The following is a 26,980-nucleotide window of genomic DNA, read 5'->3' as shown; positions in this document are numbered from 1 at the left end:
GTATTAATAGAGACTTGATGTCCATATTAAAGCAATCACCATATAAGAGGAAGAGAGAAACTAGGGGATTTTTCCTTCTACAAACACTTGTTTGTAAGTATATCATGAGCTTAATTCTCATATTGAAGTGTTTCCAAACATGCCTGCATTCTCCTTGTTTCAAAAATAATGCAAATAATCACAGCAAATAATCAGTGAATAATGCCTTACATAAGTTCTGATCCTTTTACCTCGAAATCTGACACATGAGAAAATAAAAATTACAATGCTGTGGCAAGGATGGGGTGGAGATAAGAGGGAAATGTTAAAGTGACCCATGAGGAAAATGTAGAAAGCCTCCATCACACAGTAATAAGAAAACTACATTAAAAAAAAAAAAAAAAAACAAAACCCAAAAAAATGTGAAGTTCTTTTCCTCAAAGCCATCTCCCAACTGATAAATTATAAAAACACAAGTACAGCATTATTATAGAAGTGGGGAGCTTAGGCCACTTTATCAGGAACATTGTTCATGGTTCTTAGCTCCCTGAAAGGGAAGACAAAAAGCAAAAGTACAAAAATTACTCCTTAATTTTAATTTTGCATTGCTATGTTTTCATCAAGAATAGTGAATAGATATAATGTAGAATAAACTCACTTGCATTCTTTGGAAGATATCGTGGGAGGCAACAATCCACAGTAGGAGGAGATCTGTATTATAACCAATCTTACTGTATTCATATAAATAATTATGTTATTTTTAATATTTATATTAGTAGTGACTGTTATGCAGAAGATGGCTGGTTTGTCTTTTCACTAAAAACTCTTTAAAGAAGAAGGATTAAGCTGTAAAATGTGACAAGTTAACTATCATGTGGAACTAATGAAAGGCTTCTCTCCCTTTCTCCTCAGAAAAGGAAAAGCAGAAAAAAAAGCCTTGAGTTATTTAAAGGGTGCCAAGTTTTCCAGCAACTATTAAAAACAAAACAGGCAAATCCTCCATAAAATCCTGCATGCTCCCACTCAATATCAAGCAGTGATTATTTTTCCACTGAAAGGACCTCTAAGGTATAAAAGCTAAGCATTTTCAACTGCATTGTGTTAACACTTTGACGACTGTACCATTACTTGGGTTCTTATATTCAAATTTTTACCTCTGCAAATGAAAAGTTCTTACCTGAATAACTAATGAATACCTGCTTATTGGTTTCCCCATGAATTAGATTACTACAAGAAGCCTACACTACTACTGCTAGAGATATAGCAGAAGTATTCTTGTTTGCTCAATTTAGAACAGCCAGTTAATACTTCAGCCTTGTGTAAACTACTCTTTCTGTGCATACTAACAAGGAAGAGTTTCTTGCTAAAAGCAAACATTAGATCATACTTAAAGCAACATAAACAGAGAATCTTTAGATACATAACATGAGAATCATGTGGGCTGAAGAATTCTCAGTTTAGAAAACTAGGCAGGCAGTTTATTTTCAAATTTAAAGATGCTGTGGTATACCAACTTAGTAAAGGCTAAAGATGTACCAACAGAATCATCCGAACTCTTCCATGATAGAAACACATGTAATAAAGGATTTCTCCACAAAAAAAGGATCATGAATCCTCTTACAGTGCAAAAGCAGACTAAGCACTCCTTAAAACTTCACAGGTTTAGATAATTTTGGGTTTGAATTCAACCTTCATTTCAAAAAGTAAGCGAAGTTTGTGGGTCTGTGGTAGTTGTGAGGCCTTTCCAAGCTGGCCTGACATCTCCACAATACTGCTATGCATTCTGTTCTATTTTCTCATGCCTTTCTGTACCCAGACTAGACCATCTATATTCCCTATAAAAGGAGTCCTTGGGGTCAGTTTTACAGCATCATCAACACCACTGCATACAAGGACCACCCCAGGTGCCCAGACCAAAAACTGCTTAGGATAGTTTTGTACTGCTCAAGGCCTTTCATCCATAGGAAAAGAGTCTGAGGAGCAATGAGGATGACCCTCTGGCCTTCTAGTAGAGAACTTTGATTAAACTGTGCTGGAGTGTTACTGGGTTATGGAAAAACTCTTCTGAGTTAACACACATTAAGCCATAGGTACCAACACATGGAACCAGAAATCTCAACTATGAAGTCTAGGAGTATTATTTAGTAACATTTATTTTATGTAAACAGGCAATGAGATTGCTATGCAGAAAACAACTCCATTCTTCCCAGCTGCCTAGGTGAACAAAGATTTTATCCAATAAACAAGAAGCAAGATCCAATCACTAAATGCTGAAATGAGAAAAATACAAATTGAATTAACCATGAGGATAATTACTCACGGTAATAGCTCGCTAGGAAGATACTAAATTCATCACTACTTTAAGTCTTAAATTAGAAATACACTCCATCTTAGTTTAACACATACATTCAACAACTGCAGAACATGCAGCACAAGTGCAGTTACTAAGGCATGGTGAGCTGCCTGCCTCTCCCTGAGAATATACACAAACGAGAGCTGTTGTCACCTTCTCCCTGCTCCCCCAGTGACACAGAGACAACATGTACGACCAAACTGCTCATAAAACCCTGCCTAGTTTCAGTGCAGACTTATTTCACAACTATTAACACATAGGCTAGTGTTGCATGGCCAAAACAGCCTAAACATAATTTTTTCTTCAGCATCCATAACACTGATGGGCCTTGGGGCTGGGATGCATTTCCAGTGGGAAAGCCTTATCAGTACAGTATGCTGAAGCACTTTACATACCCATTCACACAGACTGCCACCTCGCCTGGCGCTGCTTCGCAAAGTTGCGTTATAAGAGCAACACATGAAAAACTTCCAAGCAGAGCTGCTCATTATTAATGCAAACTATTCTGAAGGCAAAAGCAAACCAGCATTTGGCAGCAAGACCACTGCCATTATGATGTTTGCCTGCAAACCTCAAAATGATTTCTGAAGTACCCAACTGACTTCTCTGTCACAGTCTCTTTCCTGTCCACTAATCATAAAAGTAATTTTGGGTACATTTCCTGAAATTATAGGTTTTGCTAATATGAGTTGTAATTTTACCAGATGGCTGGCGTCAGCTTCTGGCAAAATGGTAACGTGATTTCTTGGACTAAAGACACAACTCAAATGTTGCTGAAATGAAGCACAAACAAGAAGACACACAAAACAGCAGAGACATTAAAAAAAAAAAAAAAAAAAAAAAAAAAAAAGTGATTTAGAACATAGGGCACAAAAGATGGACCAAAAAAGGTCATCTTTAACTGAAATGGGCTAACAAGCCTTGAGAACAAATAGCAGTTAAATTTAGTCAAATTTAAAATTAATTTAGTTATATGAAAACCAGAGGAAGGGCAGAAAATTAACACCAAGTATTAAATTGTCCCCTACCTCAGAGCTGTTTGAGAAAAGAGTCCTCTAATATGGAACAACACACAAATGATGGGAACATATATACCCTTTACACTGAAAAGCATTCTAGTGGTTAAAAAGAAGATGACAGTGGAATTAAAGCTGAGAAAAGTGAGAATCAAGAGCTCTGACTATTATTAAAGGATATTTTTCTTTGAGTGATTAAAAACAGTTGAAATAAATATCTATTTTTCAAGCAGCTCTTATACCACCTCTAATAAGCAAAAATAATCAACTCGCTTTACACCCAAGAAGCTTCAATGCACAGAACAGTATTTTTGAGCCTCTTAATAATGATTAATGATGTAAAAGAGAAGCAATGCAGGTTATCCCATGAGAAGTCCAATCTCGCTATTCTGTACAGTTAGTCTGATACAGGCTTCTGCATCACACTAACCTCCTAGAAATTACTATAAGGTTATAGTAAAAATTAAGAATATTCTACTAATACCAAATAGCCTTCCCTTCTTTTGAACTTTACACTTCTTTATATTATTCTAAGCAAGATGACAAGAGAATTAAATATCCAAGTCTTATCAAGTTATCAACAACAAATTTTACCTCAAGATCCACAACAGACAATGCTTATTTCAGGTTACTGCCCAAAATTTTTATTTTAATTTCCTGTTTCAGTTGCCTATTCTTTAAAAAAAGTCTGAAGGACAAGGCCAAGAGCATCCTGGGTGCATTAGGAAAAGCATTGCCAGCAGGGGAAGGGAGGTGGTCCTGATCCTCTTCTCAGCCCTGGTGAGGCCACCTGGAGTGTTGTATCCAGTTCGGGGCTTCTCAGGACAAGAGAGACATGGAGCTCCTGAAGCAGTTCAGTGGAGGGCAACAAAGAAGATGAAGAGACTGGAGCCCATGTCTTATGAGGAAAGGCTGAAGGAGCTGGTCCTGTTCAGCCTCGAGAAGAGAAGACTGAGAGGGGACCTCATCCATGTCTGTCAGTATCTGCAGGGAGGGGGTCAGGGGATGGAGCCAGGCTCTGCTCAGTGGTGCCAAGCAACAGGACAAGAGGCAGTGGGCAGAACCTGATGCACAGGAAGTTCCACCTGAACATGGGGAAGAACTTACTGTGCAGTGACCACACACAGACTGGATGGTCCAGAGAGGTTGTGGAGTCTCCCTCACCATGTGCTCTGGGACGGTTCTGCTTGAGCAGAGAGGCATGACTATATAATCCACTGTGGTCTATTCCAATCTGATTCAGCTATCATGTAGTCTTATATGCTAAGGGAAAAATTATTTTTATCAGTACTGTTAAAGCAAATTGGAGTAAAAAGCTGTAACATAAGAGAAAGGTATTTCTTATTTGTGTTTAAGTCACCAGTTATAAACCAAATTTCTGAGATAAGAGAAGGTAGTTGGGGTCAGACTGGGGTAGAAAAACATGCCTCATGCAAGCAACACAAGATATAAAAACCGGTGTATTTTACCATTTTGATGTGAAAAACTACAGCCTTATTCCTACGAGGCTGCTCTAAAAGAACAAGAAGCAATATATATTTTATGAAGAAAGCCGATCTGTCTGCAGTCCCAATTCATATCTTATAAAATGTTAAACTGTGAACATTATATCAGATTTTTCCAGTATCCACTGAGCAATACTCTCTCCATTCTGAATGCTGTATTTTCAAATATGAACTCCAAATTATGTACTTTCTTCCAGAGCTAGTCAATGAAACATGTTAAACGCCTTTGCATCAACATCTGATAAGGAAAATCCTTTGATCTGCACTTCTCTACTTTTACAAGAAATACAAAGAGAGACATACAGGCAGCATTTACCAGACTTGCTGAAATCTGCTAATACACTGGTTTGTCTGCATTTTCAGCATCATCATCAGTAGAAAGACATGAGTAAAACAAGGTCATGTACTACCAGAACACAGCAGAACCCATTCCCTTTTCTAGTGTCTAATTTAAAGAAAAAAAAAAAAAAAAGAAAAAAAAAGAAAAAATCCAAACCAATTACAGTCTCCACATGGTATTAAAAGAAAATGCCTTCTCATTAACCTCACATCTCCAGAACACTGCCTAGCACACATTGGTTCCTAAGTGTTATGTTCTCTGTGTCACAGAGAAGCTTTATGGCACTAGATTTAAAATCTGACCTTGCAGGACAACAAGGCACTTGCTGACAAACAGCATGAGTGACTGCCAGGTTTGAAGGAAGATGATATCCCAGCCTGTCTAAAAGAATCTGGCCCTGGCCCAAACAGACTCTTAGCAGGCTCCACTGGAGAAATGGAAATGGTTGCAATTATTGTTATTGATTTAATGCCCTTAAAATGGCTCTCCGAGAATCTTATTTCAGTAACTGATTAAGCAGTATGATTCAGCAGCAGGACATCTGCTAACAACCTACAGAAACATAGATTTCTTTGCTCAAACTATTTCTGGGACCAGGAAAGTAAGGTTTTGTATTTGCAAGACCAGAGGTAGATAAGAATGTAAGGCAGCCTACAATATTTATGTCAGGCAGGTATTCAAACCTTCCTTCCAATTCTACAAAACCATCAATTCTAATATCCCCTGTTTTTGCTCTACAACAGTTTCCTAGTAGGAAAGGTGATGTGACTACAAGCAGTAAAGAGAGCCATGTTCGATGCAGTAAGCACTGATCATGTATACAGTTAGCAAATAAATTATGTACCTGAACTACCATATAAAAGAGACACTGATAGAGACAAATAGAAACAATATTAAAATTAGAAATTGGGATCATAATTTGAGGAGATGAAAAACAGGTTTTTGTCAGTGACTAACGTTATCTAACATACTGTTACTGTTCTGCCACAGAATATTTTCAGTGGCGCTTCACTGAAATAAATTGTATCCCCTTTACCCATTCCAGAAAAAAAAATACTCAAATCACTTTCATCTCACCAGTTTCCTCTAACGTATATGGTGTTGGCACTGGGTTAAGAATGACAGATATGAACTGTTTGAAGACAGATCTTACACCTTTCCAGCAGAGATGGGTAATGATTAGGGACCAATTAACATCTTATACCACTGTGAAATAAACACCTACCCATAAACTTGAAGCTGCACTCTTCGGTAAAAGCAAGGCATGCTTTACTGCTAGCATTTTGACTACTGTCAGGGGTCTCACCAACCCACCGGTTCAGCACAGCTGGCATCATTTCTCATGCCTATGTGGAAAGAGGCATGCAGAGCTAAGACAGTTTCTTCCCAACAACGAGCCCACAACACAACAGCAGCTGCAAAGAGGAACAGTCCCCCACATCACTGCCTTGATCCACCTTTACTGTAGGTTAATTTTTGTTCCTGGATTTTCAAGACTCCTGTAGGTGAAGAGCAGTCTCTATCTCTCCCAAACAGTGCTAAATAGCATCAGTTGTACTGATCAAACACAGACTGCACTACTCCCCATCCAAACCTGGTGCCTGCCCTCGCTGCTACATCAGGTGCATTGTGCTTCACAAAGGTCACTTGCTATGCCACACAGCTGCCTTGTGGATATTGGAGACCAGCATATTTTGGAAGCAAGCAGACAGTTGCTCAGGTCCTAGTGAAGTACTGATATTCAGAAGGAGAAATTTGCTAGATTACTGGTAATAGGTGGATCAAAGGAGCTGAGATGGTACAATCTGTGAGACAAAATGGTGTGTCTCCTAAGTGCCACAAGAACCCACAGCAGGCAAGGGAAAAGTCAAATCTCGTTGACAACAAAGAACAGAGCTCTGGATGCAGTGAACACACACAAAGCACATTGTTGGGCTGATTTTTTATTTCTTTCTAATCTAGAAAAGCTGTTAAAAACCAAAATTTGTAAAATAACTGATTTACTTCAAATTTAGAGGCCATTATCCAGATAATTCAGAATGTTGTTTTATCGCTACTGTAAAAGAGTGATGTGTGAAACAGTCCAGCTGCAAACAGTTGCATTTCACTCCAACTGTTTCTACTGATAGAACGCCAAATTGGATTACTTTCTGAATAATACATTGGTTGTTGATAGCAAGAGCACCATTGAAAACAGGGCATTTGTATTTGTTCTTACTGGAAAACCTGGCTGATTAGGTTTTGTCCTATGACATAGCTTGAAGCCTGCAAAATAGACCTTACTGTAACTTTCTCACTGAAGCAGCCCAAAAAAGCTTTTAGTAACTATAAGGCTCTCTCACTAAATGGCTCTATTTTTCTAAAGATCTAGTCCTCCACTGAGGAAAACAGAATATAGTAGAGGCAATGTGAAGTTCAAGTCATCCCTCACAGCCTTCACATCAATGTGTATTTTAATTTTTCTTATAATCTACACATGGGCTTCCATGGTCTCAGACGCATGGATGATTAGCAAATGGTACCATTCTGTCCAAAGTTTAGAAGTCACTTTTTAGTCATCAAGACATAGGACTCAGCTACTTGCTCAGTTGAAGCAACAATTAGGTATGATGTATAAAACATTACAAAAAATACAGCTGAACTTTTTAAGGTATTTACATTTTCATTCCAATCATCTCAACACCTGGGAAATACCTAGCACACAAATTTTCTTTTTTTCTTCAGAAAGAATCCTGGAAAGAAACTAGGCTCTAAGAAATGCTTTCATTTCCTGGCGAATTCCTCATAGATTTTATCAAAGCCTAGCAAGAATGTATTTTCTACTCATAATAGTGCAGGGTTTATGTACTGAAATCCATTCCCACAAAGCTCATAGCCATTTTCACAGGTATTGCAGTCAACACAGAGTAATGGTACCAATGAGGTCTTCAGATCTGCACTTACTCCTCAAACATTGGTGAGATCAAGGATATGTTTCCAAGATATCTCATCATCACAGGTGGGCATTAACCCAAAACCCCCAAGCTCTTTTAGGCCCTTCTGGAATATTTTTTCAATATGTTCAACAACTTCTTTGACATTGAAAGTACCAACTGTTTCAGGAGCATGGCTGTTCTCAGCAGCAGCTCCTGCACTCAGTGTTCACTTCTCTGTTGAAGAACTGACCATTTAAAAAACACTGATCAGCATAAATTTATTGTGGTTCTTCTTGGAACTTCTGGCCCAAAGCCACTTTTCGCAGACTGCCCAGCTAGTCTTGCATTCCTTGATTTTTGAGTCACAGGGGTAGAGGGAGAGAGCAAAGAAAGCCTGCTGCACATCTGACTTGGAGCTGAAACTGTCACAGAGAGCAACATCTGCCACTTCCAGCTCTAGGGCTCACCAGAAAAAAAAATCTGAAATCAAAAGATTTGGATGTGTTTTAAAAGACTTGCAATAAGAAGACAGGAGGTCAGAACCTAGAAGTCTGATCCCAAGTCAATTCAATCCCAAGTGATGAATTTACACATTCCAGAGACTTTTTCTGAGGAGTCCTAACATCTGGAAAATGTTCAGCTCATGGCAGCAGGACAGCAGGCTGGGCATTACTGGGTCTGTCACTGGTGAAGGAACAGAGATTGGATGAGTGCTCCATCATCTATACTCCAGCATGAAAATAATCAGCAGCTCAGATGCAGACACCATCCATCAGTGACAAATGGTTGACTTAGTAGAGATCACATCACCAACTTCAAAAAAGCATGACACTTCCATGGGTTTACATCAAAATTCTCTTAGTTATGCAACAGAGAAAAATGGACGCAAGCTTCAGCAGACTTTCTAGTAGGACTTTTTTAAAATATAAAAAAATCAACTTCAGAGGCCTGACAGCAGTTTTTTAACAGATATTTTTTTAAAAATCATTTAGTTGGTCTTTCTCCTTTGTAGTTGTGTGTACTCAGTTCCACTGGCAACTGAAATATTAGTTGAACTTATTATACCTAGAGATATACGAGGACTAAAACCAGCAGCATAGGGAAACCCTAGATCATTGAATTAGATAAAATAGAAACAAAGCAGTCATATATAAAATTTAAAATAGGTAAGGACTAGCAGCAAATAGAAAACAAGCACTCAGCAAGCACCCCAGCATGCTTATTCTGCACAAGATTTATTTTGCTTTCAAAGCACACTTCCTGACACATTAAAATAAGCTATTTAAAGGGACTTCTGGAAAGAATAGGAGTGTAGAGATACCTGCATACACTCTTCCTGAGGCACAGGCTCAGCCTCGCACACCCAGCCTGCTTATCCCTGCATCCAACCAGATCTCCTGGCATACCTGTGCACATAAGCATCACTAATCCGCTTCAGTCAGAATGAGCCAGGTTAGCTTACAAGTTTAAAGTCTCAGCTAAGCAGATTCGTTTTGCCTGAAGTAGATTAGGAAGCACTCACAAGAGCAGCTCCACACAGATTAGAGGTGAACAATCCACTTCAGGGGCACAGGGCAGGCGGCATGCAGCCACAACCTGCCGTTGGCCCAGCTGAACCTGAACTCAATGCCCACTAAGCCCAGTCACATTCACCTGAGAAAGTAGCAACAGCTCACTTCAGATTCACGCTCTGTTCTGTTCCACAGTTTCCCCATGTTGATAAGACCCACCAAAAGTCAGCCAAGGATCTCAATCACAGTCTTAGAAAATAGCTGGGCATCTACAGCCTACAAAGTTTTAGACATAACACATATCTCAGAAATGCTAAGTAGCTTGCAAGCGATATGTAGAAATGAACTACTAGCACTTCTCTTATTTAGTCAGAGAACAATCTGTAAACACAATTAAAATGTTTAATATTCTCCAAGCAACACTTTTTATTTTGTTATTGTTTTTAATTCATGATAAATATAAGAGGAAAAGAGCACTGGTTAATTGGAATTGCCAGAAAGATCCTATCTCACTACTACAATTCATGGCCTTCCTGCTTCTTTAGCAGATACTTTCATAAGTGAACATCCTGAGAAAGCTCATGAGGACAGATAATTTCAAGGGAAAAGAAAAGTTCATGTCTATTTGCAGATGGTAAATTTACCACAGAATTTACTACTTGGACAGAGTAGTTTGCTAGCAGCTTTACTCTCAATTCTAAAAAGGGGTTTTGTTGTTGTTGTTTTTTTCAGTTGTTCCAATAACCTCAGAAATTTAACAATATATAAAACAAGTCTGCAAATACACTGAAAGCATAAGGAAAGGTATCACCAATCCCATCATCAGTGGGTTCAAGGAGATGTGCTGTGCCAGGGCAAATGTATTCCACAACAGGAACTATAAAAAAGGGTCTTTCTAAAGGTAAATGTATTAATGTGTTCCACCACTACATTGCATTCACATGTGCCTGCTTCTGTTCTGCTGCCACCACTTCTTGTAATTTACACCTCCAAAAAGATTTGAGTGAAAAATTTTTGCTCTAGCATTTTTTTATCTACAAGAAGAAAGCAAAGCAATCAGGGAGAGCCTGAGATGCAGACATGTGGGCAGAACAGCTACACTATTTAGGGTGATGAAAGAACTTAGAGCATACTTCAAGGAATGGAACGTCATTCAGAATGTTCCTACCTTTTTGGTTTGTTTGGGGTTTTTGGTGTTTATATTTTAATTTATTTTCTTGGACTTGGTTCTTGTTCTTTTTTAGCAGATCATACACACATGAAAAGCATGAAGGTAGAAGAATTAGGAATTTTTATCTACAAAACACAATACTATTTTTCAGGAGTACGTACTGCTATTACCAAATCCTCATCAATAAGCAACAAAAGATCACAGCTGAAGCAGATCAACAGCTGAAAGTAGAAACAGCTACAGACTTCCAATATTTGCATATGTGAAAATAAAGTAGAAGAAATAAAATGCCAACTGAATTTCTTCTGTTCTGGTAGAAGCGGTGCCATACACTATTTCAAGAATAACTTCGAATCATCCAGCCATTGACACAAAACTCTCAAAAAAACAACACTTGCAGATAACGTGTTAATTTGTACTTCATAAAATACTTATAAAAGTTTACAAGATGCAACAAGAGTCCAAAATACCTGGAGAGAAGTTTCTTTGTTTTGAAAAGCATCTGCAGTTGGACTTGATTTGGTCCTGCAGGGACCACATGATCAGTGACTATATGCTTCAGTAGTAATGAACAACAGCAGGGCTAGTGAAAGATGGTTCTTTTACAGAAGAACTCTGTAAAAGCTACACCTTTTCTCTTAAAGGAAAACCCAAAGAAAGAATGACATATTTTCCAAGTGCTAACATATCAAAAAAGGCTGTAGGAAATTATTCTACTCCTCCTTGTTCACATATCACCTCTATCCTTTTCACTATACTTTCCCCATGACTGAAATGCTCAGTGCTGCTCTGCCTCAGTGCATTTCTGAAAGTCTATTCAAGTCTTTTGGATCTGCAGACCCCAGATTTTGTTTTTTAATATGCACATTATCACCTTCAAATTAGTTACCAGTAACCTTCATACCCAGTAATAAACATGAAATCCAAAAGCAGGTGCTTTTGTTTGTCCTTCATAGGAAAAGTCCTTTCTCCAAGTACATGTTTGACAAATGTCAACCAGGACATCTCACTTTCAATACATGTGTTCCTTTCCAGAAGGAATGAGCCAAGTGGCTCTGGTACAATAGAGTCCATCATTTATACTGTCTAAATACCAGTATTTGCTCAACAGAATTCTCAAATCTCAAACCAAGGACAGAAGATATATATTTAGCTGCTCGCAATGGGATTGATATACTGCTTATTAGTTCACCCACTACTGTTTTAGAAAATCAGAAGCAGCTACACAGGAAGGTGGGAGTAGATAAGATCATAGAAAAATTATGCTTTGAAAAGAAATTGCAAGGTGAAGTTAGAAGTTGTGTATCACAACAGAGAATATTCCAAGTACGTGTGGCAGCGTAAAATGAGATGTGAACTAAGCATAGGGGATAGGAAGGGGAAAAATGTGAAACACAGAATAAATTATACAGTGTAAGGTCTTAGAGGAATTATAGATAATTCATTACTAGATACAGAGTAAACAGGATCAGATCTGTTCAGCGCCTGCAGGCAAGAAAGTGCATTATTGATTTACTGTATTATGCAAGCTTGGAGAAAGACAACGACTCAGGAGTAAGTGTTCCAGCATATCAATTTTTATATTTAGTAACAGCTGAAACAAGCAGAAATGGACACTTCATAACATTAGTACTCGGTTGTTTATGCTTCAAGATAAATTGGCTTTGTGCACCAAGAAGAGGAAAACTGTTGTAAAGGCCAAGAACTCAATTCCTTAATTTAATAATATTTAAAGCTTCTCTAACAATAGAGATGGAGTCCAAGAATTGTTTGTGCAGCATGCCACCAACATTGTTAGGACAAGAAATACATATAGGAAATAAACAAAATGTTAAACCAGTCAGCCAATGAAGCTCACTAACCAGACTAACTAATGTCTAAAGTAGCTGAAGCGTTTATAAGGAATTATTTTCAAAAAGTGTTCATCTCTCTAAACCCCTTTTATTTGACATACCCAACACAAGCTGGAGTAAATTTGTATATGATCCTGAAATGTACAGTTTGCTAAAGGCCAATTCAAGTTACACACAATTTAAAAGTTGCAGAGTCTATTTACCTTTGCATAGGTTCCTTTGCCAAGTTATTTAGAGCTAACATGATAGATCAGCAATAGGATCCAAGGAGAGTTATTGATCAAATAAATGAGGAAAAGCAAACTGAAATGTAGAAGATTACAAACAACGGGCACTCTCATAGTAGAGGCAAAAAAACTTACCTCGGGAGAGCAATCAGTTTTAGAAAATTAAAAGAACAGAAAATACCAAAAATAATGTCTTTTTTATTCTGAGAAAATGCAAAAACTGCACTACAATCCTTGCATGAAAACAAAATAAAATGTTCTATTAGTGGCAGATTTTGCTTAATACCAGAAGCTGTTTGTCAGTCATCAATACAATCACTAATATAAACCAAATAAAGATACAAATGTCTTCACATATTGACAGTATTTGCCTATTTATAGGCATAGAAAGTTTTACATATGAAAAATAGTGGACTCATGGTTGTAGGAATGTCAATCCTGCCATTGTGATAGAAGGCCTGTCAAGATACAATAACCACTGTATACTTACACATGTAAAAAGAAGTCTCAATTTATACAGCAGTAGTATCTGTCTTCCTCAGCATCAAGGACAATTAACTGACCATCTGAGAAATTGCTTGTTAAAACCAAAAGTCTAATTGCCTTCAAACAGCATAAGTAAATTCACAAAATATGGAGGTTTGTGAAGTGGCTAAAAAAGGCACAAAAATACCAGTGTGTCCTTACTGTTCCCTCCTCAAAGAAGTATGCCAACTACAAATGCAAGTGAAGTTTGACACCATCTGTCACCTAATTACACCTTATATAATATATGTCATCAGGACATTTACCACAGCCATCCCTCTGCACGTGATGGCACAAGATTTCAGTTGTCAGCTATGGACATTTTCCTGCTCATGGAACCAGTCACAGTCACCTTTAAAACTACATGTACTAATAAAAGACCTTTTCAAACTATGGCTAAAATAAATTTGTAACACTTAGACAGCCAAGGAATTACCATCACTTCTTTATTTCTCAGCTCCTCCTACAAGCAGGTACTGGTAGTATGCACTATTTTCCATAATTTCTACACTTAGAATTTCAATTCTGAGAATCAAAGGTCAACTACACACATTGGAATGGCATCCATTTCAGTTTGTGGAAATCTAGCACACACAGGAAATTTTGGAAGTGTGATTCCTATGTAACACGATAAGAGGATGATTAAAAGTTTGTTCCTTAAGTTAGAAGAACCTGATGCCACTGGATTTTAGCACTTCTGCAACTCACTATTCCACAAACAGCCACTCTGTGCACTAGTTGTGATGCAACAACTAAGGTCCAAGATTTGTCTTCCTGCTTACAGCAATTGAACCTCCTGCTATAAAATTAGCTAATATCTCTACTCTATTAATACACATTTCATATCTTTGCTCTCTCAGAACACGGTTCATGGCTGGTTTTTCCTCGGTAGTAGTAGGGACATTGCTTTGTTTGGGGATTTTTTTTAGATGCCATGGGATCATAAAGGATCTGAAACATTTCATAATCCAAGTGATTGTTGCTACCTTTGTGGGGTCATCAAGTCAATGCAAAGCTCAGAACCATTAAAAGTAATTTCCAGCAAAACTCACTGTACTTCTATGCCTACACTTTTCTACACACAGAAGGATGCTATTTTACTTTAGTCACAAAATTAAAGGTCCACAAGAAACTTGAATGTGGAGTACAAGGGGTGGAAGAATAATTAATGTAACTATACTAGCAACACAGAATAGTCATAAGATTCATGTTATGCGTTGTATGAAACAAGTTTGAGGAAGACTTTGACACTGAAACACATAAAAATTTATTATGTTCTTCATAAGGAAAGATGCGTCTTCTGTAAGTATGTCCGCAGTGGAAGGTATGGTCACCAAATGGCCAGAAACACCTCAGTCTGGAAAAGACTACCTCCACATTTCTAGTAAAAATCAACATGGAAGGTGTTTTTTTTATCTCCACAGGATAATAATTATCCTTATGTTCAGTTTTATTCTTTTCTCTTGGAAGTCAATACATTTAGAAACTCCACAAAGATAAAGTACAGCAAATACATGTTAACTATTCACTCTTCTGATGGAAAAAATGCCAAATGTGCAAAATGTTAACCAAAATATACAAATTACTTAAAAATCAACCTATGTATAGGCTTTAATGCACCCATCTGGTCCTAAGAAAATTTTTATGAGAAAAAAGCACACATAAGCAAGATTAAAAAAACTTGATTACAACAATGAAATAAAGAACTTCTCAGACCAATAAAACTTGGAAAACTTAAACAGTTTGTAACTGCCAATTGTTGCTGCTTTCTTGAGCTCCCAAACAAAATTTGACACCAAATCAACTGCAAGTAAATACACAGACACATATAGATAATTAAAATAAATAGATAAATAAAACTGAGCATCAAACAAGTCAAAGCAGCAGGTAGAATCTATCCAGATTATTCACTTCAATTAGGCTAAGTGGTTTGCCAGTTCATGTTTTGTTTCAAATTCAGCTGGCTCATAAAACTTATTAGGATGCTCTGCACCAACTCAGCAATGTTCATGATCCACACACTTTAACATCTTGAATTGCTCATAATATGCAAGGAATCTTTTTAAGTAGAAAAAATAATTAATGACCAATCTTCCATCAGTAAATTACCACTTGAAATTAGGGGTTGTTATACCTTTAAGTTAAATAAATTACAGAACTCCTTTCTCAGCTCCTGCACTTATCCTTCAGCCCATGTTGTCGAGCTGTTTCCTTTCTTGCTCAATATATGCCACTTAACCAAAACCTGCTTAAGAAAAATATTTTGTTGTCACTGCAGATACTGTGAGAAATAGCTATAGCTGTGGGTGGAAAGCAGATGGAAAATGCTTTGATATACATTAGTTATGATATGTTCAGGAAGTCTCTTCTACTCTCCATCCTGAGTTGTGAGTATGGGCACAGGCATTTAGAGGAAGGAAAGGTGTAATCTGCATCCTCTGGGGAGACTGGGGGCAGGGAGAGGCACAAACTGACTATTACTGACAACTATGCATCTGGGAGGCAGCACAGTAGGAAATGGAAAGCAAACAATGGAAGTGACCAGGCAAGCAGATGGAGCCAAAAAGCTTGGGGGGAAAAAAATAATCAAGTGACAGCTGCATTCGTTGGCACACAGTTCCCAACGGCTGGCAAAGACAGACACTGCACTCATACTTGTGAAGATGTGGCACACAAGAAACTGAAGCAATAAGGTCCAAGAGGCTACATAGACCATTTTGTTAAATGTGTTAAAAAGGTAGGAAAAAGTTGTGATTTTTATCCAAAATGAGAGAATTTCAGCAAGTCACTATCTTCCTTGTGCTTTGTGTCTCCAGTTACAGGAAACAGATATCACCTTTTTAAGGTACTTGGAATACCCCTACAAATGTTTTGCCATCTTGCAGTCATTTGAGACTTTTCTCTGTGCTATTCTCACAAAGAAAATACTAGGTGGAGAAAATGTGACCTAGCAGGAAAACTGCTGAATACATTTTGAGGAGATTTGGTTTCCATGCTCACATTTGCCAGGGGCCTGAAGAAAAACCTTCATCCTCTTTACTTTCAGAGTCTGTTTCCACATTTATAAAGTGATGTTTATTACATGTGCTTCCCTGAAAAAGGGCTTTGAATAGTGAAAGGTAAATAAAGGATAAAAAAATCCCATTACTTTATCAGCCCAACTTCTTCCTGCACATTCATTACAACAGTCTCACACTCCAATTTTTGCCCTCATGGTCCATCAACATGCCCATAGAATAGAAATAAAGTATATCTATACATGTTCTCCTGGTTGCTTGATGCAATGATATGTATGTACATTTCATAGTGAACTGCTTTATCTCAGCAATAAACAGGTGAAAGAGTGATTCTGTCAGAGACCTGCCCAGCAAGGTCAGCTACACTGAACTTAAATGTGATAGCAAGTTCCTGTGAAATCCAGACTTTTATCTGTAGCAATGTAGTGTAGCTGTGCTTTGAACTCTGACAACTCTGACTCTTTAGTTTTTTGGAACATTACATCTCTTCCTTATTCTTTTCACTTTTTGTACTCATCAACAGTTGAATGTGCTGCTCATATGTTTGTTCTTCCTCTAGCATTTTCCCATCCCAGGAAAGCCTGATGACCAGGCTGACACCTATCAATGAAGCACAAATAAAGCAAGAAAAAAAAAATCACAACGTCATAAGGTCTGTATGTCAGGCATAGTTAGATGTGAAATGAAGAAAGACACACATGTGCATTATCAGAGCAAAATCTGATGAGGGAGATTTAAACCAGCATTTCTTTCTCCTGACTACAACATTCTAAGACAAGGACAGAAAACAGAAGGGATGATTACTCCAGGATATCAGCTCCTAGGGAAGGCTGTATTTTAGTCCTGCTTTTAACATAAGGTTGTTAATTTTTTGAGAGAGAAAATTTGGAAATAAGGCAGGGAGCAGACTCTGGTGCTTGGGCATCTCTTCCCCAAACCCAGGGTAAAGCATACTAAGCCTGCAAAATCGCATTCCTTCTGCCTTTCTTTCCTCCTTATTCTTAATCACACAGTGGCCTACACACCACAACAGAGATGGAAGACACCCCTACCCAAACAATTTCTCAGCACTCTTCTAGAAAAGGGAGAGATGAGCCTTCCACCCTTGCAGGAATAAGTGGGAACTGAACTCAGCCCTGAGTGCTCAAGCCATTCCCATTCCCACAAAGGGTAGGCACTGCAAGGACTCTCACTTCCTCCCTTAGGGAAAAACCAAATCAATCCTGTTCATTTAGGCTCCCATCATTAGGGAATAGCTCTGTGCTTTGGACTGTGAGCCAGCACACACCATCATCAGTCTGTAGTATGAGACACATTCTTTTACAGTAGCTGCTTTATGTTTCTAAAATAAGGAGAAAATACCACTCGGCAGACATTTCTGTCTCATGTGGGAGCAAACATTTGGTAAGCATGAAAACAGAACACCAGTGAGACATCTTTCATTCTTGCTTGGACCTTTGCTCTGAGCAACTGCAGGCTTGGGAGAAGGGGAAGAGGAGGCAGGGGGGAGCCAAATACAAAGAGACAGACAGGTTCAAGAACTGCTGTAGATCCCTTAGAGATGCCCAGAGGAAGAGAGCATTGAATTCTTCTGCTTTCTAGATGCTGAATGGCCGTACTTCAAGTAACGAAAAAGCCTTAAAAATAATTTTAAAACAGTGGTTGTAAGAAAACATAGTGAGTCTTTGTGTAAATGAGAAGGTTGTAACCTTTAATTAACTCAGATTCATCTGAATAGTTTTTAATACAGCGAACCCTTACTGACTTACCCTGAAGACTAAGATCTTACTATGCTCTTCCTCAAAGCAATTTTTTATTGTCAGCACTAAGTCCCAAATAAAAATGAGAGATTTCATATTTAAGTGCTGACACAACCCTAACTACAGGGTTCTGAACAGCATCCTGGCATAGCTATAATTAAAAAGACAGCCTACATCAAGTAAAAAGCTTCCCCGCAAACCTTTTTAGTGGATCAATACAATATCATCACTGACATCTCAACAGGGATGATAAAGGAAAAAGAGGCTTCTTATGGAATTAAGAAAAACTGTGTGTATTTATTTTAAAAATAAATCTTTTGAACTCTGTGGACAATAAGTTGTTAAACTGACAGTCTAATTCTAATATTAAATACACAGACCATAGCATACCAATGTGTGAGATGTTTGTTTCTCTGTCTTGCACGACAGTGTAATTGCAAAGATATTTAAGGTAACAGATACAATACCACTAAAACTGGAATAAAAACAGTACTGAGGAAACAATTGTTTAAAAGCTTCAGAACAGAAGCTTTAACAAAATGTACAAGAAACAATGTCTTTGCAATTACTTATCAAAACAATGAGCAAACCACAGCATTCAGCTTATAAGGATACAAGATATTTTCAGGCAACTGAAAGTGCTGTAAGAATGACCAGAACAGGTCACACTGTATGAGTTTTATTCTTGATGTGTCCCTGAACACCATCTCTCAAGGCTGAATGTCAACAAGTTCTAAGTCACGGTGCAAAGTCACAAAAAGTAAAGTCTGCTACTTAGAAAAACAAATATTCATAAGAACCAGAAGGTAAGAAGTTTCTCAGAGGGCCTTTCAAAGCAGCCAAGCCAAGCACACAAATTCAGTTTTGCTCCAGTGATATTACTACTCAAGAACCTGAAACTCTCCATTGCTGTAATGGCATTCCCTTCTCCATGGCTCATTCCTGTCTTGTGGAAGTTAATGAGTAAAATACGGCCTTGGAGGAGGGGGGAGAATAACTAAGATTTTATAAGAAAAGTTGGCTTGATTAATATTGACAATACTTAATTTGAACCCCAGAATCTCATAGCCCTTAATACTATTAACAGGATTCTGTGTGCTGTAGCACTTGTAATAGCATTTCTAAGAAAGTGATTGTACTCAAATCAAAACTTGCAATATCAGCCTGTTGGGATGAAGAAAAACTCTACCATTCTGGTAAACCATCCCAGTTATGACTTTTGAGAAATTTATTTCTGAAATTGATTATTTTTTCTAAATTCTGCTTTGAGCAAGATGACACTGCAATGGTTATTCTGTCTATTACTTTGCTGTTCTTCTGATAATGACAATATTGATGCCAGTAATAGCATTTTACCACAAAATTACTGTTACTGTTACTGTTTGCTAGGTTGTCATCATTTTTCCTGTTTTGCCAACAACAGGAAAAAATTATGCGCCACTCTTAAGAATAAAAAAGGAAAAGAAAGAAATCACTTTAGCTTGATAAAGACCCAGGGAATCGAAATACTATTTTAGAATGTTTAAAGAGTGAATAGATGACAACGCAACAAGTGCTGGATTAGGGCTTTGTGGGCAGAACAGTCTGAATCAAAAGAATGAGCAGCACGATTTAGCTCTGAATGCTGAGTACTGTTACCAAACCTTGATCGTGGGGTTACAGCACAGGTACAATCCTGTGCTGTGCTATGCAGATGGTCAGACCAGATAACCACAGATAAGATAGATAATCACTTGAAAATCTGTATGCCCTCTGTCCCCTGGCTCAGTTCCTCGGCATAGTCTGTCATCTCCTACACACAGAAGGCTTCCTACCCCTTGGTTCTATGCTCTTACCACCATCTTCATGTTCAAATACCACCAAGGAAGGTTCTTTGCCCAACTATTCAGAAGTATGTTGCTATTTTACCATCTCCACCCTTCTGATTAAAGCAGGAGTTCTTTTCTGAATATGTGTAACATAACACACCTTCAGTCTCTCCCCATTAGGCCTTCAAGACTCCTTTACTCTTAAGCTGCTGGCAGAGAAGAACCCACCTGTGCTGAGAAGGGCCAGTTTAAAACAAAGAAAGAAACAGCCCACAAATTATAATTCATAAAAATCATAGGGAATCATACTTTCGAAATCAGTAAAGTGTGCTCTCTCCAGTTATAATTACACTAAGTTCTTAACACATAAAGCAGCTATAAGATGGCACAACCAAATAAGCTGCAAGAAAGACATATCTGCTTGCCTAGCTGAAATACTTAATGACTTGATCCTTCCTTTTGTTGTGCCATACACAAGATAGGGAAAGTAGGTATCTCCACAGGAAACAGGAACTTTCAGTCTTCGGCATCTGTACTATACAACATATAAAGACAAAAATCTATTTCCCAGAAGAATTAACTTTAAATTTACTTAAGGATTTGACCTAAAAAGACCTAACTGCTCCTTTTTTTTTATTGGATACATCTAGATTGGTATTTTCTTTTCATTCTACTAAAAGAATACTTTGAATTTTTTTTTTTGGGGGGGGAGGTTTAAACATTCTTCTTAGCAGAGCTAAATTTAGCTATGTGGGAGTTATCAGGTTCCCTTTAGACACATTAGAACTAAAATGCAGAATTATGATCACAAATTTTATTTCTTAGAGAATGAAACGTGACTTTCAAATCCCATAATAAATTTCTAATTATACTAATTTGGAGGGCAGCATGAAACAAACCAAAAAACACAAATCCCAAATGTAACTCATTCACGTGTAGAAATGCACACACACTTCATGTTATCTGCAGAAGTAAAACAAAATCAGTGATTAGCAGCCATGCAAGATTCATACATACATAGATAATAAAAAAGTGGCTTACAGCAAGGTTTTCCACCTTCCAGTAGAATACCTGCCTGTTTCTAGTTCCTTATAACTTACTGCTTCTACCCTTAGGATCCAATCTTTAGTGTTCTCAAGTCTTCATTCAGTACTCCTTTTTTAAATATTCCTTCTCCATTATTAGTATTTTTCTAGTTTAAGATGAGGGCTTTACATGCAAGAATACAGACATCTACACTCTTATAAAATAGGCAGGTACTCTTATAAAACAAGAGCAACAAATTTCGAAGTGCAAGGTATGTCATGCATCCATTTTCACAGTCCCGTTATTTTGTTCTGGACTTAATTCAAGTTAGGTTTAGGTGAGATCCTAAAACAATCTGCCATTGCCAGTGACCTAGCATGTGTTCCTACTGAAATCACCTGGAGTGGAAGAAGGGAAGCTATTAATCAATCTGGTCAATTTCTCATTAAGAAATCAGACACACAAGCCCTCAACTAATCTGGAAGGTCAGGCAGAGTGAGAAAACCAGTTTAGAAGATCATTATCTTTTGTCTGTAACTATACAGGCATTCAAAAATAGCAAGACTTTTCACTATATTTTTGGAAGGAGATGAGTAAATAAAAGTGTGGTGTTTCTTCTCTTGTGAATGCTAGTTACCAACCAGTATCAGTTCTGGATCCCACAGAAGCTGGTATGGTTATGCGGAACAGCACATGCACACAAAAGCCTAGCACTATGTATTTCAGGAAAATCAAATTAAGCTAGACTGCTGAAAAATCTTCCAGGACATCATTTTATCTAGTATTTCTCTGGGAAACATCTCCAAGAGTTCTGTTAAAACAGGTAAAAAGTAAGAAGCATCCATTTTTATAAAACTTGTATCACTCTCTCAATCATTTTTTAAATTTTTTTTTGTTGGTTTGGGGCTTTTTCCAATAAAGGCATGTAATTTGTTTGAAGATTACTTTTGCTGACACCTTGGGAGACACTTTAAACATAAAATATTTTAAGTCTACAAAATCATCTCACTAGATGGCCTGCAGCACAATTAAACTGATTTTGGCAAATATTGAGACCTAATTACCAAGGTTGATTTTCAATAGTGAATGCACCATTTAAGATAAAGTCAGTTTCTTCATGGTTTTAATACACCACTTTACTTTACCTCGATGTCTCACATGCTCAAAGCCTCATTCTCATGACAATTTCTCTAGAAAACAAATCCTGATCAGGGCTAGCTAGCTAGTGGCTACCACTACCAATATGTTCTGGCTGAATAATAAGACAGAAACACTCATTTAAAATCTGGCAAAGTGATGCCTTTTGTTATTTAAGCACCAGAGCATCAGGAGGTGCCAGGACCTAAAATGACACTACTGTTGCACATAAGGACCAGCTGCCCCATCCCACCCCCACCCCTCCCACCCATGCAACTGTGGGGTGGGAGCTGAGAGACAACACAGGGGACACATAGGGTGGCCACAGGCAGGGACACCTTGGACTGTGTTAACCAAGGGTCACAAACACATGCCAGAGGCATTTTGGTGAGTCTCCACTTGAACTCAAACTGCTAAATACAACTTCAACACTTCTGATACTGATATTCAATTAGCTCTGTTACTTCTTCTGCTCCACTAGTACAACAGTACCTACAGCACATATTATTCACTGCCATTTCAGAAACATTTCCCTCTCCATAGAAAAGCCCTTTTCCCTGCCCTAGTTAGTTTCAAACAGTTGTATGTTTTCAAGTGCAAGTTTGCACATAAAAACACTATTTTGTAAAAAAAAGCTTATTTGCCACCTTCTATGAAAAATGTAATTCTTTTCAACTACTCTTGTCACTGACTCACAAAGTTTTCCTCTTGAACTTCAGAACTCAATCCACAAGCTATTTATCATCATGTTTAGAATTCAGAACACAGCAGATCACATCAACTCTCTTGCAAATACTTTTATGATACACAACATTATGGTTGCAAAATTTCCATGTAGTGTAAACTAACCTTGGAAAAGATGCATAAAAATAAAAGCAAAGTAAAAGCAATCTATTTAAGCATATTTTTCTCATCAAGTTAACATCTTCAAATGGAAGTGATTTTTAATTATTCCCTCCCTTAAATTAATAGCTGTGTTTCCCACTGCCTGTTAAGACAATTTAAAACAAATAGCTGAAACACTGAGAATGTTGCCTTCACATGCACCTTTTTAAAAGTCAAATCACTGAACGCAATAATCACTAAGTAGATCCTGCAACCCTAGCTCATTGAAGTGCTACCCCTAACTCCATCAACACCTTTGAATACTACTACTCTTCAGGTTCAAAAAAAACACTTGCTTTCATTCTACTATTCCAACAAATGACCAGTTCTTTCCAACTGAAAAAACATCTTATACTCTGGAGAAATAGGAATCTGGGTGTGTAAGGATAGGAATTACATGTGTAAGCTGGTGAGATAGAAACGTATTTCTGCAAAGGGACTCATGCTCATTTCACAATGTTAAAAAAAAAAACAAACAAAAAAAATGCAAAAAACCCCATAAATACAAGTCCAGATCAAATGGCCAAGAAGCATATGAATGTCAAGCCATACACAACCGGAGCAAGCATGGGAATAGTAGTATATTCTCCTTATAAATAAATAGATGTAATAAAATAAATGAGTGAGAATAAATTTTCTTTTGGTTACCTTCATTGAGGTATAAGTGGAATATAAAATTAAAATCAATTGGTTTAAATCATATGTTTCTTGCTCACTGTTTTTTATCAAGTGAGAACTGGCTGAAGGAGCTCTCCAGTTCAATTATAATCAGGTTCAACAATTTCTAATTCAACCACCTTGATTTACTTCAGGCCAATGAAAACACTGTATATACAATCAGCTAAGAAATTGTTACATGTTTGATCCCAGATATTAGTTACTCAACCTCCTATGGTACACTGCATACTGATGTCCCCCAGCCAAAGTAAGTGTCATCCCTTATACTTTAGCCTACTGAAGTTATGTTCTGACTGTTTTTTGCTTTGAGGTCCCTATGAGATTTTTCTACTTCCTGACGTAATATTTTCCCTATCAGTTTTCACTCCAAAATGGGCATAACAACAATGAAAAGCCATTTAATACCTCAATGGGGATTTTTGTATGTAAGTTTTCATTATTATATGATATGGAAAATAACAATGAACTCAAAAGGGCATGTTTATTCTTTCACAATAACGAACAAAGACAACTTTTTTGAAAGTGAAAAGAACTATATACAAACTATTAATAATCACTGTAGCACACTTTGCACCACTACAGTCCAATTAATCTTCAGGGGAATGGTGTACTATGTAACTTAAAAGCTCTTAAAGTTTAACAACATTTCATCAGCCTAAAACACATTGATTCAAAAAGTAGATCCAATTAAACTCCCCAATTTAATTCACTGGATCACAGCTCCTAATGGCTTTTTCTACAGTAAAATCCATATTCTGATATGGAATGGGTTTCGTTTAGTTCAGTTTGGTTTGTTTTCTAATCAGAGCCAGATCTCTACTTCTAAAGCATAACATTAACAGAAAAAAAAAAACCCAACATTTAATAGCAACTCATAAAGAACTATAGTCTATACTCTTCTCTAAGCATCAACTTGGACCACATTTAGCATGGACCAAACTCTCAGGGAATGCATAAAGCACATGTGTTAATGTATTCTAAGTGGCCATCAGGAAAGGGGATAGGCTGACAAATGAGATGTTACATCTTTGAGCATCTAGCAGTTTTAGAGCAACTCGAGGCTGCAATCAAAACATCCATTAGAGTGCTCCACGTTTCAGAACAAGCAAGCAAGTGGTTGTCAGTGCATCCAGTAAATCACCTGATCCTATTACAAAATCAATTACTGCAGCACATTTCTATTGCTACACAACCTGATAATGGCAAAATGATATTGGATAGCCACTCAAGGTCAAGAAAACTGTCAAAAATATCTAAAATTTGTCTTTTTATCATGTAAATCCAAATTATACAGCATCCTTTTAATGATATAGCTAAAATTAAAAATATAATTACCTTCTTCGGCTGATTGAGACATTCAATGGATAGTCTCTGCAACTGCTCTGATGTATGACTGCAAGATAGAAGATGAGAGCAGCAGGTCGAACAGCCAAGCCTCTTCATTAAAGAAGAAATAATGCTGCAGCCACAGCCACACATTGACTTGTTCATCAGACGAGTTTATTCTTAAAGAAATTGGGACCAGTACTGTCCCATAAACACTCAAAATTGGCTAGATGCCTCATTCTGCAGCTCCCTGGCTGAAATTAAGACTGCTAAACAGAGAGGAAAGGAAAAAAAAAAAGAAAAGGAAAAAAAAAAAAAAGAAGACTGTTTCTCAAAAAAAAAGTCAGCCAGTCTCATCAGCAAGTAATACCTTGCATTTTAAAAAAGTGTGCATTTTTCCCTCTACTCCTCTTCACAAAGTAAGCTGCTTCAAAAAGACAGACATCTGTCTAACAGAGGAGCAAATTCAGGGATGGCAGTCTCTCAAAACTGCTTGCTGAGTACTCCTTCTCTGGCTGTTGTCACTTGCAGCCTGTTTTGCCCTCCCCAGGCTGGGCCGTGGCCAGAGGAGGCTGTGCCAGCCCAGAGCCGCACGCCCCACCCACGCGCTGGCCCACGGACCCGCCGCCCACGGCACGCGGCAGGTGCTGCCTGCACACCTTGGGGGCTGCCAACCTGCCAACACGCCTCTGCTGGAAAAGGAAAGGACCTTCCAATTGCACAGGGGAATGACGATGTTTCACTGCTGCACTCTCAGACTGACTACTGAAGTGTCTGGGAAATGGGGAAAAAGTCTTCTTGGAAAGTCAGAATGCATTAGAAAAATGCTATCCAGGTCTACCAGATCCTGAAATAAGAATGGCTGCTACAAAGCTACAAGTGAGAACATCAGGAAAAGTCAACATAAATTTGAACCCAGGAAGAAAGAAGCATAAAAGGATTTGCAGTAGAATGTCCAAAGGTACCACAATCAAATCTCAAAGCAAGTTAGAGGCAGATCGTGTAAGCAGTTTTAACAAAGTCTTAAAGGAGCTCTTTGCTCCGAGAAAAACAAAAAATGCAAAACTAATTCAAATGAGTAGTGAGACAAACAGGTCTCCTAACCTTTAAAAGAAAGTATATTCTGCTCAAAATACAACATTGAATATCCTCCCAATTTAACACACAAAATAACTTACTACTGGAAACATTTTCTTTTTTTACAAGAGTTGATGATGCAGTAAGTATATACTTTTGTATTTTCACAGGGAAAAAATGCAAACAATATTGTAAAAAGCTCATTTTAATTGTTTTAAGATGGTATGGTATGCAATACTATTCCTGAAAGTAGAAGGTCTCACATTAACACAACTGCTTAAACTGATTATGGGATAATCTGACTTGAAATAATTGTCACTTACATTTATAGAACTACCAGTGCTTGTTCAATAGCATCCTTTTTAGCAAAAGGTTAAGAAAAATACAAGTGATGTAAAAGCAGCTGAAAAAAACTTCTCGTTTTCACAATGCATTGAAACCTTAATTTCTCTTCTGCTCCCTCCCCCTTCCCTTTATTCTCTCTCTTCCTCCCTCCTTTTCCTTGGTTTAAAGCTGAACTGAGCCTCTCCCTTCACCTTGCTCTGCCCTTTTTATATTATGTTCCCATTAAATCGATTTCCAGTATATCTATATACAAGCATGCACAACAAATTGAATGGCAAAAAAAAACCCCTTCCATAGATAAAGACTACAGATGCAAACAAGCAAAATAATGCAGTAATCTTTTACTCGCCTGCTGGAGGTACTGTCTGCTGCATAGAATTTTAAATCCTCATCTGCAGATGCAATTGAGCTGGCATTGCCAAGGACTTTGCTCTTCCCGTGCTGATTCTACATGGCTATTCATCGAAAGAGCACATTATATAGAACATTTAAAGTAATATCTGGTGAAATTACTTAAATGTCTTGA

General features: G+C 37.7%; 1 protein-coding gene across 2 annotated transcripts in view; it reads right to left on the bottom strand.

The window, feature by feature from the left end:
* The window catches only part of FBXW7 (F-box and WD repeat domain containing 7), a 175,361-nt gene that overhangs the window by 105,174 nt on the left and 43,207 nt on the right, over positions 1-26,980 (bottom strand). The window contains exon 1 of one of the 2 annotated variants that reach the window (XM_072928473.1): positions 26,804-26,821. The exons of the other annotated variant lie outside the window; for it this stretch is intronic. The gene's annotated coding sequence lies outside the window, so the exon portion shown is untranslated. Of the gene's footprint in view, positions 1-26,803; positions 26,822-26,980 lie in introns of those variants that run through there. 2 annotated transcript variants of the gene reach the window in all.

This window comes from Taeniopygia guttata, chromosome 4 (genome assembly GCF_048771995.1).
Source record: "Taeniopygia guttata chromosome 4, bTaeGut7.mat, whole genome shotgun sequence".
Classification (NCBI taxonomy): domain Eukaryota; kingdom Metazoa; phylum Chordata; class Aves; order Passeriformes; family Estrildidae; genus Taeniopygia; species Taeniopygia guttata.
Note: the sequence above shows the minus strand (reverse complement) of the source record. Positions and strands in the feature narration are given on the sequence as shown.